This window comes from Nematolebias whitei, chromosome 14 (assembly GCF_014905685.2).
Source record: "Nematolebias whitei isolate Nwh7 chromosome 14, NemWhi1, whole genome shotgun sequence".
NCBI classification, from domain to species: domain Eukaryota; kingdom Metazoa; phylum Chordata; class Actinopteri; order Cyprinodontiformes; family Rivulidae; genus Nematolebias; species Nematolebias whitei.
The window spans coordinates 33738708-33745660 of NC_056511.1; positions in this window are offsets into that span (position 1 = coordinate 33738708).

Here is a 6953-nt window from a genome sequence, read left to right on the forward strand (position 1 = left end):
GGAAATGGCAAAGTCGCACATGCGCAGTCAGGTCAGTTTTTCACCATCAGATAAAAATGAACAGATCAAGCGTTTACATGCGCACCGATCGGGTTTCGGATCGGCGTAAACCACCCGTTTCGTTCTGATCAGAAATTATAACGGATCGCGCCGAATACACAAAAAATAACCCGAACGGAGTGTTTACATGACACACTTTTATTCTGATCGGCCATCTGATCCGGTTACTTATGTCCATGTAAACATACCAACTGACCACAAACGTACTGTCTGTTTTTGTATTTCTCTGATAAGATTGCAAATGAGGTAACGGCTGTTGTGTCAAAGCAAGATCTGTTACTTCCCCCTCAGACTCAACGGTACTACTTCCCCCTCAGACTCAACGGTACTCGCTCTATTTAACCGTTACTGGACTGCCTGGCTGACATCAGAGATTGGATGGCTTTAAATTTCTTGAGTTTCAACGAGAAGAAATCTGAAGTTATGCTGTTTCCTCCCAATGACACAATCACCGACCACTGCATCGACCTATCCGTTCTGTCACAGTTAGTGAAACAAAGAGTCACTAATCTAGGAGTGATACTTGACCCTTCTTTGAAACTCAACAATCATGTAAATATGATTGTTAAATCCTGCTTTTTCCAGCTGAGGCGACTGTCTAAGCTGAAGCCCATATTGTCAAAAATAACCTGGAGACAGTAATTCATGCATTCATTACATCCAGGCTCGACTATTGCAACTCACTCCTTTTTGGTATCAGTCAGACCTCCATAGCTAGACCAACTGGTCCAAAATGCAGCAGCCCGGTTTTTGACCAGCACAAGCAAAAGGGAGCACATTACACCTGTTTTGGCCTCCCTACACTGGCTTCCGGTTCACCTTCGAATCAAATTCAAAATACTCTTGTTACGTCCCCATGTCTAGGGTATCAGGGGTGTAACATAAAATGTGTCTAGAAAAAAGATGTAGTTGATTGATTTTTAAAAAGTGGGTTTATTACAACAACAAAAAAAAATGTTCCACAGACAAATACTCTTTGACCCAACAAAAATATACTAAAGTGGGTCAAATGCTGCTGCAACAATTAAATAAAAACCAAACAAGTCAGTCTAGTTCAGACTCAAAACAACCCAAACAAAAACAACATTAAAGGTTCACCAAAAACTTTCCAAGTACAAGTGGAATCACCCCGTCAAACTCAGCATCATGCTGCTAAGCTGAGCAGAAAGGGATCAGGAGTACATACTAATCTAAAGTTGCCCAAACAGTCCTCAAAAAAGTTACAACAACCAAAAATGGGAGTCAGCTGTACAAAACTTCTGTCTAAAACTGTCCCCAAAACAATCCTCAAAAGGATACAACAAAGTAGGGATCAGCTGCACAAAAACCTCTACCTAAAGCTGCCCCCATTGAAGGAATGATCCCAGGAGCTTTTAATAGGGTGCAGGTGGACCTCATCATCATCTGATTGGTGTGGCAATCTCCTGCTGGTCCAATGGGGTTGCTGTTCTGCAGCCTCATGGCAGCCAATCAGCTGAGTGTGCTGCCACACCTGAATCTGCATAAACAAAAAAGAGAGACTACACAGACTCTAGAGGCCAGGGGCCGTAACACTCTTGTATGTCTATAAATCACTAAACAGATCTGCCCACTCCTATCTTACTGATCTGCTCCAGCCGTATGTCCCACCACATTCTCTCAGATCAGCAGACCAGTTGCTCCTCACAGTCCCAGGAACCCGTCTCAAGCGCATAGGTGACAGGGCCTTCTCTGTAGCAGGCCCAAGACTTTGGAATGAGTTACCTCTGCTCGATAGACAGGCCCCCTCCCTCACAGTTTTTAAATCTCGCTTAAAAACACACTTCTATTCCCTGGCTTTCAGCACTGTGTGATCTGTGCTCAGTCTGTGTGCATCACACTGTGTTGGTCATGTTGCGGTTGTTGTTGTTATCCATTATTGTTTTGTTGGTTTCTACTTTTTGGTGCCCTGTTATGTAATCTGTTGCTATGTGCTTGTTCTGTTTGTCCCTGTACAGCACTTTGGTGTGCTTTGTCACTGTTTAAAGTGCTTTATAAATAAATTGGTATGGTATGGTATGTTACGTGTGAAGATGTATAAATGAAGCTGCTTTGCTCATGTTTTTTAGAGAACACACAGAACTCTTTAGCTGTGTGCTTGTTTTTCATGTGTTTTGTTCATGTGTTTTCTCCCTTCTGCAGAAGAGAAATAAACCTTGCTACATGTTTTTTTAACAAAGTTCTCAGTCTGCTAAATTTTATTGAACAACAAAGTTTGATAAAACTCCACACATGCACTGCTGATCAAAAACCCAATCACCCCAGGTGTTTCTCTTTTCACCTCGTTAGTCTCTGTATATTGTCTTTGTCTGTTCACTTCCTGGCCATCCAGGTATTACTTCTTCCATGGTGGCATGATCTGTTCTCCTTCGTCTTGTCTTCCTCCACAAAGTAAGTTTTTGGCTGCCCTGTCAGCATTTTTGTTATTTTTGAAAAATAAATATTTTTATTTACTTCCTCTTAAGAGCTCCTTGTTTCCATCCTGCATGTGGGTTCAAGCCAAAACAGCATATCATGTCAGATTGCCTGGATCCAAACATGAACCCAGCAAGCTGCCAGCTTTTTGCTCAATACGCCCCAGAGGATCAGCAACAGTTCCACAATGCCCTGCACGCTTACTTAGACATGTTAGCCACCTCCAGTAATTCCTGAGAGATGTGGGTGGTTACAAAAGTTGTCATCAGTGAGTTTGTCTAGCTACCCGTACTAATCAACATACTGGATATGTGGGACATGTTCAAGGTGTGGTGAAGGAGGAGAAGAGGATACACTCCTCCCTACTGTTGCCCATCACTCCTGTCACTGACCAGCCTGGTTCATTGACTGACTTGTCAGTGGGAGAGAATCCCTCTATGGACTACCTTCTTTCTCTTCTCTGCCAAAAATGATTATGAGGGGCTGAAAGCAAAAACAGTCCAGGTCTGTAGAACTCTAGCTCCACCCTCCACCTGAGTCTCCCAAAATTCACAGGGAGGAACAGTGGAGAATTTTGTGCGTGGGAAAAGGTGGTACCCAAGCCCTCGCTCACCAGAGGGACGAATGGGTTCTCACAAAGTGAAGGAACCAAGCCCAGCCAAACCTCCTGTGGCCACAGAGGTCCTCATGTTTCCAGAGGTCCTCATGTCTCTATAAGTCATCATGTCTCCTGCAGTCTTCGAAGCAGGGACATCTCCTATAGCCATTGATGCAGTAACTCATTCTTCCATCCCTACAGCAGCCACACTTTCTGCTATCCCTTCAGCAGCCATGTCTTTTGCCATCCCTGAAGCAGCCATGCTTCAGTAGACGAAGTAGCAAAGCATGTCTCAGCTGAAGAGACAATAGAGCACACATGCCTCAGCTGGCAAGGCATCAGAGCATGCCTCAGCCGATGTGGCAGCAGAGCATGCCTCAGCTGACAAGCCAGCAGAGCATGCCTCAGCCGACAAGCCAGCAGAGCATGCCTCAGCCGACAAGCCAACAGAGCAAACCTCTACCAACGGAGTTGCAGAGCACACCTCTACTGACAAAGCAGCTAAACACACTTTCCTGTGCCTGCAAAGGGTTCGGCCATGACATTGCACATTCCAGTGTGTGTGGGCGTCGGGAATGATGTCCCATACTCCTGGCTCTCGGCGGACATTGGGAATGGCATTCCATACTCGTGTTTCCTTGGGTGTAGGAGACCACTACCTGTTTCCTATGAGTCTCATCACCTACTACAAAGTATTCAGTCTCATCACCTGATGTAGGGCCTCCAGTCTCTGCCTACTGCAGGGTAGGGCTGGGCCATATGAGGAAAATCTAATATCCCAATATTATTTTGCTATATCACGATACATGATATATATCACAATATTAATAAATTATCTCCAGTGTTACTTTAAACTAGTATTTAAAATTGCACTGGTGTACTCTATTCAAACAGACCGTTGATGTTTTTTTGAAATTGAATACAAAATCAGAATAAGTTTAAAATGTTTTATTGTAACCATCAGTTGCACACAAATCATCTTCAGTAATGAAATTAGTACCACTGTCTCTTACTGTGGTCAACACTATACCTTTAATAAACAAGATAAACAAAACTGTGGTAATGTACGTTGTTTTAAATCTGGGATCAACTAATGATGCCATGTCCAGAAGGGTGTCAGTGGAAGGGTCATCAAATTTCTCATGAAGGTAGTCCAGGATGGAGACTTTGATGGACTGGGTCAGTGGAGTGTCATCTTCATGAACTGCCAAAATGCTTGTATGGAAGAGATGTAGCACAGGTTTGACATATGACACTGTGACATAGTCCTCCCCTGAAAGGGCATCAGTGAAATCCACAAGGGGTTTCAGAGCCTTGTGCACTGACTCAAGGACTTCCAGGTCTTGCCAAGTCAGGACAAGATGTCGTGTTTTTTTTGTCTGTGGCCAAGACCTGAGAAATAGCTTGCTCCTGTTCCAGCACCCGGTCAATCATTTTGTAACGGGATCCCCATCTAGTTGGCGACTCGCTGATCAGCTGATGTGCAGAGATCTTAAGTTCTTTCTGCACAGTAGCCAGATCCCTCCTCTTCTTCCAACTGAATGAAAAACTGCTTACAATCTTTTTACAAACAGCAACAGCACGCTCAATGCGGGGGTCTTTCATGCTTCTCTCTGAAAATAAAGGGGGAAAAAAACAATAATTACTATATAATGCTGTAAATAAATAATATCACAAAAAACATAGTTGTGTATATGTATGCAATATCAGATTTCACATCAATTCACATTTTATGCTCAGTAAATTAATTAAGCAGATGCATAACACAATTACAGGAGGAAAAACATGCTACCCAATGTCTTAGAGGTATGGAAACTAAAGAAATGCTTTTAATTTTTTATGTAAACAAAAATAAATAAATTCAATTTCATTTATTAAATCAAATTTAATTAAATCAAATTTAATTTTAAACCAAAATTTAATTTGTTAAATCAAATATCAATTTGATATCTTCAGATATTCAAATCTTCAGATTCAATTTAATCTGCAGTTCATTTAATGGGGAAATCAAATGAAATCCTACCAACATCCACTGATGCTCAGAGTATATTCTATATAAAAGAAGGTACAGCTGTACAACATACTCACCAATTGCAAGGTGCAGCCGATGGCCAAAACACTGTAGCCTGGTCCACCCATTCAGCCTCGTTGCTTTGATTACGTTACTCCCATTGTTGGCGTGATGCACACCTGACGACTTTCTGATAAATTCCATGATGTGAGTGCATCTTGCAGTCCTTGGGCAATTAGCTCTGCTGTGTGGTCTTCAGGGAAAAAACTTGTTTGGAAGCAGAAGCTTTTCAACTCCCACTGGTCGATGTAGTGTAGAGTTAGGCTAAGATACGGCTCACAAGTACGGCTGGTCCACAGGTCTGTGGTTGTTGAGAAGAAGTTCAAATTTGATGCGGAAAGTTTATTATTTGAATGACAATTTATACTCGATTGTTGCGATAGAGCCGTTTTAACCATCGTAAATTGAAAAACTCGAGATACATCGAGTATAATTGATACATCGCCCAGCCCTACTGCAGGGTTTCCAGTCTCATGGTCTACTGCCAGGTCTCCAGTCTCCTCACGTGCTACAGGGTCACTGGTCTCATTGCCCGCTGCAGGGTCACCGGTCTCATCGCCCACTGTGGGGTCACTGGCCTCATCACCCGCTGTGGGGTCACCTGTCTCATTGCTCATTGAAGGGTCATCGATCTCATCACCTCTTTTTGCCTGAGGTGGGAAGGGTCCAGGAGGACACCACCCTTAAGAAGCAATGGACAATCTCCTGGATGGCCACCTGAACACCTACTCTGGATGGTCTCCCAGTCATTCAACTGGACACCTACCTCATGCTGAATGGTCTCCATGTCATCCACCTGAACACTTGGGCATAGATGTTCCTTCCCCTTTTGTTTGCTGTTCCCACATTCTTACCTGTCAGTCTTCCTTTTTTCTTCTGTTGTTCCTTGTCTTGTGCCCTCTGTCCTGTTTTCACCCCACCCCCCCCTCCCACCCAAGTTATGTGGGACGGCTGTGGCTGAGTAGTTAGAGCAGTCGTCCTCCAATGCAAGAGTTGGAGGTTCAAATCCACCAGCAGTCACATGCAAAGTGTCCCTGGGCAAGACACTGAACCCCTCATTGCCTCTGATGTGTGTCCCATCGGTGTATGAATGTGATAAAGCACTGGTTAATCTATTTAAAATTATTTGTTCAATTAGCTTTGTAGAGATCTAGTAGAGTGCTGTATGAATGGGTAAATGAACGCACTGGTTGTGTTGTAAAGCACTTTGTGTGTCTTAAATAGATAGAAAGGCACTATATAAGTACAGTCCATTTACTTTGGGGGTGTCAGATACCACCTTTGAGGGGAATTTTATGAGACATGTCTGTCTTTTCTGTTCTGTTTCCTGGACCTCTGTGTTTTTCCTCATCTTCATGTACAGCTGATCCAAATCACAATCACCCCATGTGTTTCTACTCTCATCTCGTTAGTGTCTGTATTTAGTCTTTGTCTTGTCACTACCTGGGCATCCAGGCATTACTCTTCCCATGGTGGTATATGTTCTCTTTTGTCTAGTCTTACTCCAAATACTAAGTTTTTGGCTACCCTGTCAGCATTTTTGTTATTTTGGGGGGAAAACATCACTTACTTCCTCTTGTTTTTGTCGTTTCCATCATGCACGTGGGTTCAAATCAAAACAGGAGTATCATGTCACCAATGACTTTCAGGCCACAGCTGCTGGAAGCCACATCTGTAACAGAGGCACTGGACATTGTTAGGATTTGTGTCAGGAGCGAACCCAGAGTCCAGAACAGGGACTCAACTCGGCAGATATACAAAAATAGGTCTTTAATGATAAATGAAAAGTAC